Source organism: Thalassophryne amazonica, chromosome 1, assembly GCF_902500255.1.
Source record: "Thalassophryne amazonica chromosome 1, fThaAma1.1, whole genome shotgun sequence".
NCBI classification, from domain to species: Eukaryota; Metazoa; Chordata; class Actinopteri; order Batrachoidiformes; family Batrachoididae; genus Thalassophryne; species Thalassophryne amazonica.
This window is the reverse complement of record NC_047103.1, coordinates 88,022,439-88,035,170: the sequence shown is the minus strand read 5'-3', so window position 1 is coordinate 88,035,170 and position 12,732 is coordinate 88,022,439.

Below are 12,732 nucleotides of genomic sequence, written 5' to 3'. Positions count from 1 at the left end.
CTGTGTGGAATAGACAGTTCTGACAGTTCTAAGTGACTGTGCAAAAGGAGAAGCGGGAGGGAACGCCACCAAAGACAACCCAGACGAAGTTACAGGCTTCTGTGGCTGTGATTGGAGGAAATTGTGCACAGTGCAAGTTTGGATTTTATATCCCCAGTTATACAGCTTCATGATGAAGTGGAGCAGAGGAGGATTTCTTAAAAGAAGACCTGAAAGTTCACCTACAATTTTGCCAGAAGGTTACATCTGAGATGCAAGCCTAGATTTGATGTTTTAGTGAAAGAAGACCCTCCTCTATACCACTCATCATGAAGCTGTATAACTGGAGATACAAAATGCCGGAATTTGCACTGTAAACAATTTCTTCAGTCACAGCCACAGAAGCCTAAAACTTTTTTCTGGGTTGTCTGGGTGTCTTGGTGGCTTTCCTCACTGTTCTCCATCTTGCAGAGTCACTCAGTTTTTGAGAACTTTGTGAAAAATCAGAGCTGCCTCTAATGCCTCATACACTTGTCACTACAACTGTTCGCGTACACCAGCGGCCAAAAGACAGTGTGCCCTGTGAGAGCCCATTCGATCCCAATCACGGCAGATGTCGCTGGACACTGAGAAAATGTGTGGCCATTCTCGTTGTTAGCACAGTTGAGCAGATGATCACTTTCAAGCTGGATGTGAAATGTGTCTAAGTGCCCCCACGAATGTGGCATTACAAAACAACACACATATGGCATGCCAGAGTGTCAGCTCCCCCCTCAAAACGTGCCGTGTGTGTGTATATCGCGTGTGTGTTGCACCTCCCCCCACAAGACATGTGCGTGCGTGCGTGTACGAGGTCTGTTAGAAAAGTATCCGACCTTTTTATTTTTTCAAAAACCATATGGATTTGAATCACGTGTGATTGCATCAGCCAAGCTTGAACCTTCATGCGCATGCATGAGTTTTTTCACGCCTGTTGGTTGCGTCATTTGCCTGTGAGCAGGCTTTGTGTGAGCACTGGTCCACCCCTCTCGTCGGATTTTCATTGCGAATAAATGTCTGAACGATTTGGAGCTTTGCTGCATCAATTTTTTTCCAGAAACTGTGAGAGACCTCCAGGTGGACACCGTTCGGAAAATTAATATGGCTTTCAGGGACGATTTTGTGGGGATTACACACTGCCGCTTTAAGGATGGCCCACAGCGTCTGAGAGCGCGCCGTGCTCTGAGCGTGCTTCATCATGGCACTGTTACAGGAGTTTTTGTCATGGAAAGAGGAGCGGAGTTCCGCGCGTCACGGTGGAGCCGCATGGCGCAAAGCACGCCGTGAATGAAGCCTCACAGGACATGTGTGAGCATGTCCAGCTCATGCTCACATTTCTCAGATAATCACACGACTGAAAGCAACCGACAGCCGTCTGAAATCCACCTGAAAGCCGCCGTGAGACCAACACGGAGGTGGTTTTGTGACGCGTAATGAACGGCTCCGTGGCGCGTCCCTCAACTTTCTTTCCATGAAAAAAACTCCTGTAACCGTGGAATGTGCCGTTCATTTTCTAAACTGGACGCTGTCTTGATCCGGTATGTCATCTGACTAGCACAGGAATTGTGGAGAGATGTGGACTTCAGCACTTTTTCGGCACATTGAGACGACGTGCGGAGGAGTTTCCGCGCGTCGCGGTGGAGCCACATGGCGCAAAGCAACGCCCGTGATGAAGCCTCCCAGGACATGTTGGGGTATGTCCAGCTCATGCTCAATTTCTCGGATAATCACACGACTGAAAAGCAACCAGAAGCCGTCTGAAAGCACACCTGAAAGCCGGTCCTATGAGACCAACACGGAGGTGGTTTTGTCCCGCGCCATGAACGGCATGGTGGCGCAATCCTCCGCTTTTCTTTCCATGAAAAAAACTCCTGTAACAGTGGAATGTGCCAAAAAAGTGCTGATGTCCACGTCTCCTGCCTTTTTGTGAAAGTCAGACGACATCCTGGATCAACAAAGCCTTCACGCTGGAAATGATCTGGTTGTTTCAGCGGGGTGTGAGCCTGTCGATCGGCGCTTGGAGCATGGCGCACTCTCAGACGCTGTGGGCCGTCCTTAAAGCGGCAGTAACACTCCTTAATCTGTGTACCCCACAAAATCGTCCCTGAAAGCCATATTAATTTTCCGAACGGTGTCCCACCTGGAGGTCTCTCACAGTTTCTGGAAAAAAATTGATGCAGCAAAGCTCCAAATCGTTCAGACATTTATTCGCAATAAAAAAATGACGAGAGGGTGGACCAGTGCTCATACAAAGCCTGCTCACAGGCGAATGACGCAACCAACAGGCGTGAACAAAACTAACGCATGCGCACAAATGGTTCAAGCTTGGCTGATGCAATCACACGTGATTCAAATCCATATAGTTTTTGAAAAAAAATAAAAAGGTCGGATACTTTTCTGACAGACCTCGTATTCACCCCCATGGAATGCTGATATGTATGTACAGATGGGGACTGGCCAGCCATGTCTCAGTGCACACAGCACAGCGAGCAGTGGTGGGCACAGTCCCGCTAATCCGCTAATTATCGAAGCTAAAGTTTTCATTATCAGATTAGCTTTTCAGATAACTTTGAAATCATCATCGTGCCAATTATCTTCCACTACATTTTGGTCTTATAATTTTTAGACCACTAACATATTTTTAGAGGCATGGTGAACAAGATTTATAGTTACAAACATTTATTAAGTTTAAAATCAGTTGAGTACCTACCTGTTAAATGTTTTGTAGTAGATGTGGAGTTCTATCATCTGCAAACAGAGGAGAGCTGTGTAACATTTAGTTATTTCTTTATTTTACTTAAGACACTTTTGCTTTACGATATTCATTCTTTTGCAACGGGGAACCAATAAGATGTAACGGATATTTGTTAAAATAATCTTTACTGAATTGCGCTCACACGGGGGCTCCAGAAAATGTAATGTTTTTGTTTAAATCTTTATGCCTTAAAACGGGAGCGCCATAAAATGTAATGTATTTATTTATGGAATAAAACGCTATCGGCTCACACCAGGGAACCATTAGATGTAGCAGTTTATAGTGGAATAAGTAATTAAACTCCCAAATTGAATTAGATTGGACTAGTCCCAATATAACGGGTCACCAAAATAATTAATTTAGGGTTTAATACTCATTATTTAATCAGTACTCGGGGGCACCACTATTATTGTTTTTATAGCATAGGTACTATAATTTAAACATTAATTCATCAGTCTCAAATGAATTAATCCCTCTCGACTAATTTAATCAATCTCTGATCTGAAGTCTGAATTCTCACGATATGGTTGACCAAGAGTTTTCCTTCTGAGCACAAAATAAGCCACAGCAGAAAATATTTACAATTTATTTACAATTTATATACAAGAGATGACCATTTTACTGGCATTTTCTGGACAGTGATTGGAAACAATTTTCTTACTCACTCATGAGACGTTGGAAGAAATAGAGATCAAGCTTAAAACTTTAAGTAAATAAATCTGATTGGAATTTAGTGATGAATTTTGAAGCCAATTATGAAGAAAAATATTAAACAATCCTGAATGTTTAACAAAAGAGAGCCACCTGTATCCATTGACAACAAACCTCTTTCATGAAGCCTGGACTGGGTCAATTAGCTGCTGTTGGAAGGTTGGTTCCTGCGTCCGTCGTCGATATTTCTGCTCTAGGCAGCGTGAGCTCACTTGGGGTTGGAGGGGTTAACCAAGCGGTGTCCCGAGTGATCCCAGGGCTCGTGTCGGCTGGCTTTGCCGACAGTTATAGCTGCCTGCAGTCAGGTTTGAAATCAGCTCCGTTGTCAGCTTGCAGGAACTCAGAGGAAAAAGGTGTTTGTTGAAAATGGTTCCTAGTAGCTTCCTTTTTTAAAAAGTTTGTTTGAACCAGATTAAAAATCTTTGTGAATTTAGAAAAAAGGTAAACTTTAAAACCGTTTGAAAAATTATGAAAAGGAAAAGTCGCTTTTCTGTAAATTCACTCTTAATTTGAAAAGCTCAGCTCGGAAGTTTCTATTAAAATTCAAAGACTTGCGCACCCTTAAAGCGTCAGGTTAAAACTTTAAGTTTGTCCAAAAGTAAAGAATGGATGAATGCCACGTGATAGCTTAGCTTGGCTTAGCCTAGCTTAGCAATGGGGCCTTGGCCCAAAAATAAAATTAAGCGTTAAGGAAGAGAAAGAAGAAAGAGTTGCCGCCGGAGAAAAAAAAAGAGAAGGCCACAGAAGAAGGGAGAAGAGGAGACTCTGTTCTAACTTTTTTAAGGGGGGACTGATGTCACCAAACTCCGCCCCTTTAGGGTGTGTAATTTTACAGAAAGCTTCATGTCTTCAAAAAGAGGGCAGACAGAAATTATTCAACTATTTAAACACATTAATTAATTTGAAATACTATTTGTTCTCAGACACTCAAATGGACACTCATTATTAATAGACACTTAAACACTCCATTTGGTTAAAACAGAATACTTCATCAACATGTTGGACACTGCAAAAGATCACTTAAACACACATCAGTTAAAAAGGACACAGGTCAATAAAATGGAATACATGCACAGCATTTGCTTGAATAACCCATACAACCACCCTTAGAAGTTTTTTATACATGTGATCAAAGAATACTGATATGATTCTTTTATTTTAAAAGAAAGGTCTTTTCCTTTCTTTAAACAAGATAAAAGCTGATTGTCAGGACCAAGTTTATGACCACGTGTTATCATGGAGGAAGGTTCCCCCCCGGATGAGGAGAGGTCCTTTCTCAGCTTGATCAAAAAGTTTGGGTTCTCCTGGCCTGGAGAAGCTCAGATTCAAACGTGAAGCAACTTATAATGTCATGTAATTCATAATGACCGGAGTTTACCCGATAAAAGACTGGGCTTCCCTTTGAAGAACTTTGAATTACAGCTTGTTTTCCTTGGCGAAGCAGTGTTGGACCATCGGGGGACATCTCCAGACTTATCTGAAGATCTCCAGATGACTTAGGAATTTCTCCAACTTGGGTGTGGAAACACAGTCTCTGTCTCCAGGTGGTTTTTTTGTGGTTGAGACAGATTAATATATTTTATTTAATCAGGGCGAATCGAGGCCATGGCGCGACATTTCCTCCCCCCCCCCAGACATTTTGTACCAGGTTTACCTGGTACAAAATATCTCAACTTTAGTGTTCACCCCCCAATGGATTGGCTGGAGTGGCTCAATTATCAGTGTGTTACCGTCAATGTGTCCTATTCCTTTTTGGAGAAACATTTTTACTCTCAAAAATCTTGGGTAAATTAAAAGCTGTTAAATCATTTAGAGAATTGGTGATCTTGGTGCATCTAAGTAAAATACTCGTAATATGCATATTTAATCTTTTTCGACTATTTTGAATTACATTTTCTACACGAGTTAAGTAGATTTAAAGCAATATAATTGGTTAAATACATGATAATTTATTTCAAGGAAATAAATTCAAAGGAGAAATGTAAAGTCAAGATGAGGTTAACTGATAAAAAATTGAGCATTTAATTTGGTATATTCAACTCAATTGATTCAAAGTTTTCTTGAAATTTTATTAGGTCAGCATAGCTGTTTCCTACTGTTAATTTTATATACAAAAGCACTGCATCAGAGTGTAACGTCTGTGATGCTCTGTAAGTTTGTCTGCTGTAGTTTCACGATACTAATAGCTTTGTGGGTGCGACTGATATCGCAGAAGAAGCGCATTTCGAGGCGACAAGATTTATTTGAATTTGTTGGAGTTAGTCAACAACTGTGGTGTACCCGAAGTGTACCACAGGATTTAGTAGCATTTTCTTTTATGCGCTATGTTAGTTTGGAGAGAGTTTCTCTTTGATCTCTGCTGATTTTAAATTGGTCCATGTCAGTGGAGATTTTGTCACACACCAGGTGGGATCCAGCTCTACGGGGAAGGAACGCCCAGGTCTGTCTACTGGTGTTTGGGTCATGTGGTCTAGGTGCGTAGCACCTCAAGATGACAGTCAGTCGTAGCGGTTTCGGGGGATGCGCTTGTTGCACCTGAGCCCAAAGTTTCAACCGCTTAAAGTCTATGAGAGATTCAATTCGGTCAAAGAATCTTTGCCAAGAAGAAGTGGAAAAGTATCCAGTGTGATATACAGACTGGGTGGACAAAACTCATGGGCCCCTCATCAGGTGGATGTGGGCCATGGATAACATCATTGTCTCTGTCAGTGTAAGATTGTATCTTAACTGAGCAGGTGAGTGTGTATGTTCTTGTTAGTCTCAGCCTGCAGTTTGTTAAACAGTTTGGCTGACATGAGTGTCAATGAGGGCTACCTGCTGGAAGGAGTTCTCAAGAGTTACAGGCATGTATAGTTTTCGTGTTCTGTCATTTTCTGACAATTTGCACAAAAGCTTTGGTTTGCATGGTTCATTTATGCTGACCCTGTCTGGGTGAGCACATGTTTTCTCCTCAAGATTGACCTTGTCTCCACACGCGTTGCTGGAGGAGAAAGGTGGACCTTTTTGTAATGTTTGGGTTTGAGCTTTGAGTCGAGGACTCGGCATATGTATCTGAGTCAGTCTATGACCTTCCTCAGTTGTGTGAGACTGAGGGAATGATGCTGCTACGTTTGAAGGTGGAACCATACAGGTGACGATAGCACATCAGCACTCTGTTGATGGTTCTCTTCCTTCAGGTCGTAGAGGGTGTCCCGTAGGATGCTTAGAGTTTTCTGCCTAAAGGCAGAGTTTCCATGTTCATCTGCAGGGGAAGTCCTGCTTTGGTGTTGATTATCAGTTTGTCTTTCCCAGTATGTGGGTTTCTCCTGATGTCTGGGTGCAAACTGTCCATATTGTGTTTTGAGTTTGGATCAGTCTTTGATCCAAAGTAGTGAGCATTTTGGGGGGGACCGCGGTTGTTGTGGACGTGGTCCGCCTCGAATGCTTTGTCTGTTTTGAGTAGATTTCTGCTTCCGTTTAGGAGAGCTTAGTGTAAGGCCCGTGATGAGCTTATGTAGATCACAGGGGGCGCCTTTGAGCTCAAGGGCTGACAGGTGAGTGTTGACACTCAAAACTGAATGATGTTTGGTGGCTTTAGAGTCTCTTTTCTGTTGCTTTGTGAAACCTTTCAAAGCAAGATCACGCAAATATTGAATGTCGGCTTCCTTGGGGTCCCCAAGGATTCCCAGATGGTACTTGTGGCAGGGTGAAGGTTTTCAACAAACAAGGTTTTGAAGCTGAGGTCTTCCTCCATGCCTGGATCGTTGTGTGTTACCAAAGTATGCATGCGCAGATGGTGGTAATACGCTTGGGGAGATTCTTTTCTCCCCTGTTGACGTTCAAGTAATCACCAGTGTCCAGGGAGCCATCAGGACCTGGCTCAAAAATGAGTTATGTGTCCGTGCAATCTTATCAAGTTCTCGATCGGCGAGAACTAAGAGAGGCTGAGTGTGTGGAGGGGGCTCGTGAGGTGAGCTTTCAAGAGTCTCACGATGCCTGTCAAAGTTTTCTGGAGGGCAAGAGCCTGTTTCCATGAAGGGAGGTGGAAAAGAGTCCTCTGTGTGTACCTGTGGAGAGGAATTGGAGTTTTTCTCTCTCCAGGTATTTGTGGTCAAAGTCATACAGCTGTCTGAATGTTTCATGTGAGGGCTTCCTAAGTCTCGTCTTAGTGAGAGCACTTCTTTGCTTGTGAGCTCCAGCTGTTGGCGAGATTCAGTCAGACATAAATCTGTGTCAACAAGTTGTTTGTAAAGTTCCTGGTTCTTTGATTTTTCAAGACCCAGAACTTGTCTGCATGTTTTAGTCTCATTTTGCAGGGTTGTGATTTCACACTGTGCCTGCTTGAGTTTGTCATGTAAGTCAGTGATTGTCTCGTCCTGTTCGCTGGTAGTTTCTTCCAGGGCAGCAGACCTCATCACTGAGTACTGTGACTGTTACCTTTCATCTTGATGTGTTGCTCGCAGGATCAAGATCTTTCGGTCTCATCTAGTCTCTGTTTCAATCGCTGGTTCTCCTCCTTCTGTTCCTGGAATTGAGAAACAGACTGTGACAACAGAGATTCTGCTTGCTTTAGTTTGGTGAAAGCCGTTAAAGCTAATCTTCCGAGCATTTCAGCTAAGTTGTTTCCTTTTTGAGCTTTGTTCAAAGCTTGGCGGTAGAATTCAGACATTTCTGAGCTCAGCTTCTTTTGCGTAGCAGATTGAAGGTCATTGGCAAATCCAGAAAATAACTCTGCAGTTAGATTGAATAGTACCTGCATGATTGAATCGTCTGAATTAGAGTGGCTGGACATTTCAGAGCCACTGGGCACACGTGACTTTGTCGCGGAAGACAACGGCATTTTCAATTTCCTGATGAGACAACATTATCAGGTTAACACGAGATACAAAATTATTTACAAAAATACCCGCTACAGTTATGTACAGAAAAATTGATTCGCTGCAAGCGATTCTCAATTTGTTTCAAAGGAGGTTCAAAATCTAAAAGGAAAGGAGCTTTCCTTTTATTAGTAGTATCTGAAAATCAACACTTTATTAATTAGTTAAATTAAAAGTTTGAATACTTTGGTTTAATTAATTAAAGTTCCTTTGAATTTGATTAAGAAAATTAGAAATTATTAATGTAGGTGTTGAATTGTTTCAATTTAAATATTGGCTTTAGGTAATCTCCATTTGATTGTAGGATTACTTTGATGCGGAAAGTAGAATTAGTTTTTAAGTTAAGAATTAGTTGGAAGATCACAAACAGTAAAAATTCAAAATTAGACAATTGTCAAATCAGAATACAATGAATTTGTTTTTCGAGATGTGTTAATCTCAATTTATTAAAGTGAAGGAGTTAATCACGAGCACTTTTTTCAATCGGAATCAGGAGTGTACCAGCTTAATCAGTTTAAAAGTGATTAAAAATCATTAAACAATGCAATAAAGTTGGATTGATCATGTCAATTATTTACAAAAGGAACCTAGTCAACTAGTTACAATTTGGCTTGATCTTTTTGGAGCCAAATAGGATGCAATGCAGTCCTCCACCTGTAGGTGGGATCACTGCTCAATAGGCAGAGTCAAGGAGAGGAGAAAGGAGGAGGGAGGGGTTCCCCCCACTCGTTCCTGTTCTGATGCGGTTCCAAGCGGGGCTTATCGAAGCTGCTTTAAAGGAGAAATAAATTTGGAAAACTGTTTTCCTGGCTGCTCTTAACTCAGCCACATGGGGTGTGCAGCCAGTACATTCTGAGTGCCGGTCCCAGCCCGGATAAATGAGGAGGGTTGCGTCAGGAAGGGCATCCGGCGTAAAACAAGCCAACCCAACTATGCAGACTCAGAATCGAATCCCATACTGGATCAGTCGCGGCCCGGGTTAACAACGTCCGCCACCGGTGCTATTGCCCAACAGGGTGCCGGTGGAAATTGGGCTACTGCTGGGCGAAGACGACGAAGAAGAGAGGAAAACGTTGCCACGAACAGCGGGAGAAGAAGAAAACTAGAAGGGTGGAAATGAGAGTGGGGACTTTGAATGTTGGTAGTATGACTGGTAAAGGGAGAGAGCTGGCTGATATGATGGAGAGGAGAAAGGTAGACATATTGTGTGTGCAAGAGACCAAGTGGAGGGAAGTAAGAGCAGGAGCATTGGCATGGGTACAAGTTGTTGTACCATGGTGAGGACAGAAGAGAAATGGGTGTTGGGGGTCATCAAATCACAACTGTTTGTTGTGATTTGGCGCTATATAAAAAAATTGATTGATTGATTGATTGATTAAAAGTGTGTTGGAGGTTAAGCGAGTGTCTGACAGGGTGATGAGTGTGAAGTTGGAAATTGAAGGGGTGATGATAAATATCATCAGTGCATATGCCCCACAGGTAGGTTGTAAGATGGAGAAAGAAGATTTCTGGAGTGTGTTAGATGAGGTGGTGGAGAGTGTGCCCAAGCATGAAAGAGTTGTGATAGGAGCAGACTTCAATGGGCATGTTGGTGAAGGGAACAGAGGTGATGAGGAAGTAATGGATAGATATGGTATCAAGGATAGGAATGGGGAAGGACAGATGGTAGTTGATTTTGCAAAAAGGATGGAAATGGCTGTGGTGAATACTTACTTTAAGAAAAGGGAGGAGTACAGGGTAACATATAAGAGTGGAGGAAGGTGCACACAGGTGGACTACATTCTTTATAGGAGATGCAAGCTAAAAGAAATCACAGACTGTAAGGTGGTAGCAGAGAGAGTGTCACTAGACAGCATAGGATGGTTGTTTGTAGGATGACTTTAGAGGTAAAGAAGAAGAAGAGAGTGAGAGCTCAACAAAGGATCAGATGGTGGAAGCTGAAGGAGGAAGACTGTTGTGTGAAATTTAGCGAGCAGGTGAGAGAAGCACTAGTTGGAGGGGAAGCAATTTTGGGCAACTGGAAAAGTACTGCAGATGTGGTGAGGGAGACAGCTAGGGCAGTACTGGGTATGACATCTGGACAGTGGAAGGAAGACAAAGACACTTGGTGGTGGAATGAAAAGGTCCAGGAAAGCATAAGGAGAAAGAGGTTGGCGAAAAAGTTTTGGGATAGTCGGAGAGATGAAGAAAGTAGACAGGAGTACAAGGAGATGCGGCGTAAGGCGAGAAGAGAAGTGGCAAAAGCAAAGGAAAAGGCATATTGCGAGCTGTACAAGAAGGTGAATAGTAAGGAAGGAGAAAAGGACTTGTACCGATTGGCCAGACAAAGGGACAGAGCTGGAAAGGATGTGCAGCAGGTTAGGGTGGTAAAAGATGCACATGGTAATGTGCTGACAAGTGAGGAGTGTGTGCTGAGAAGGTGGAGGGAATATTTGAAGAGTTGATGAATAAAGAAAATGAGCGAGAGAAAAGGCTGGATGATGTGGTGAGAGTAAATCAGGAAGTAAAAGAGATTAGCAAGGAAGAAGTGAGGGCTGCTATGAGGATGAAGAGTGGAAAGGCAGTTGGTCCAGATGACATTCCAATGGAGGCATGGAAATGTCTAGGAGAGATGGCAGTAGAGTTTCTAACCAGATTGTTTAATAAAATCTTGGAAAGTGAGAGGATGCCTGAGGAGTGGAGACGAAGTGTGCTGGTTCCTATTTCAAGAACAAGGTGATGTGCAGAGCTGCAGTAAACTACAGAGGCATAAAGCTGATCAGCCACAGCATAAGTTTATGGGAAAGAGTAGTAGAAGCTAGGCTTAGAAAACAGGTGAAGATCTGTGAGCAGCAATATGGTTTCATGCCGAGAAGAGCACTACAGATGCAATGTTTGCTCTGAGAATACTGTTGGAAAAGTACAGAGAAGGACAGAAAGAGTTACATTGTGTGTTTGTGGACTTAGAAAAAGCTTATGATAGGGTGCCAAGAGAAGAGTTGTGGCATTGTATGAAGAAATCTGGAGTGGCAGAGAAGTATGTTAGGGTAGTGCAGGACATGTACAAGAATAGGGTGACAGCGGTGAGATGCGCAGTCGGAATGACAGACTCATTCAAGGTGGAGGTGGGATTACACCAAGGATCAGCTCTGAGTCCTTTCTTGTTTGCAGTGGTGATGGACAGGTTGACAGATGAGATCAGACAGGAGTCCCCATGGACTATGATGTTTGCAGATGACATTGTGATCTGTAGTGAGAGTAGAGAGCAAGTTGAGTCTAGTCTGGAGAAGTGGAGATATGCTTTGGAGAGAAGGGGAATGAAAGTCAGTAGATGCAAGACTGAGTACATGTGTGTGAATGAGAGGGAGCCCAGTGGAATAGTGCAGTTACAAGGAATAGAAGTGGTGAAAGTAGATGAGTTTAAATATTTGGGGTCAACTGTTCAAAGTAATGGAGAGTGTGGTAGAGAGGTGAAGAAGAGAGTGCAGGCAGGGTGGAGTGGGTGGAGAAAGGTGGCAGGAGTGATTTGTGACTGAAGAATATCAGCAAGAGTGAAGGGGAAAGTTTACAAAACAGTAGTGAGATCAGCTATGTTGTATGGTTTAGAGAGAGTGGCACTAACAAAAAGACAGGAGGCAGAGCTGGAGGTGGCAGAGCTGAAGATGTTGAGATTCTCTTTGGGAGTGACAAGAATGGACAAGATTAGGAATGAACATATCAGAGGGACAGCTCAGGTGGGACGGTTTGGAGACAAAGTCAGAGAGGCGAGATTGAGATGGTTTGGACATGTGCAGAGGAGGGACCCAGGGTATATATGGAGAAGGATGCTGAGGATGGAGCCACCAGGCATTAGGAGAAGAGGGAGACCAAAGAGGAGGTTCATGGATGCGCTGAGAGAGGACATGCAGGTGGTTGGTGTGACAGAGGAAGATACAGAGGACAGGGTGAGATGGAAACGATTGATCTGCTGTGGCGACCCCTAACGGGAACAGCCGAAAGACAAAGAAGAAGATTTTCTGGTTGCTCTTCTGGTCCTGTTTACGACTGTGCTTAAACACTGCCTTTTTACAATGCCCTTACAATTAGCTGCTGTTGGAGGGTTGGTTCCATCCGTCCGTCATCGATATTTCTGCTCTAGGCAGCGTGAGCTCACTTGGGTCGGAGGGGTTAACCAAGCGATGTCCCCAAGTGATCCCAAGGCTCGTGTTGGCTGGCTTTGCCTATGGCAGTGGCGGCTGGCCCATATGTCAGTTTTACTTAATAATATGTGCCTACATGTAATATGAATGATTAAAACAACACTTACTCCAACTGACTCTCATTCAACAGTGCATTTCCACCGACAGAAGCAGAAAACGTATCATTCCTCGTCTTGGGCGCTCATTCAAAGCGCCCTTGAAGTGCAGCGAAATA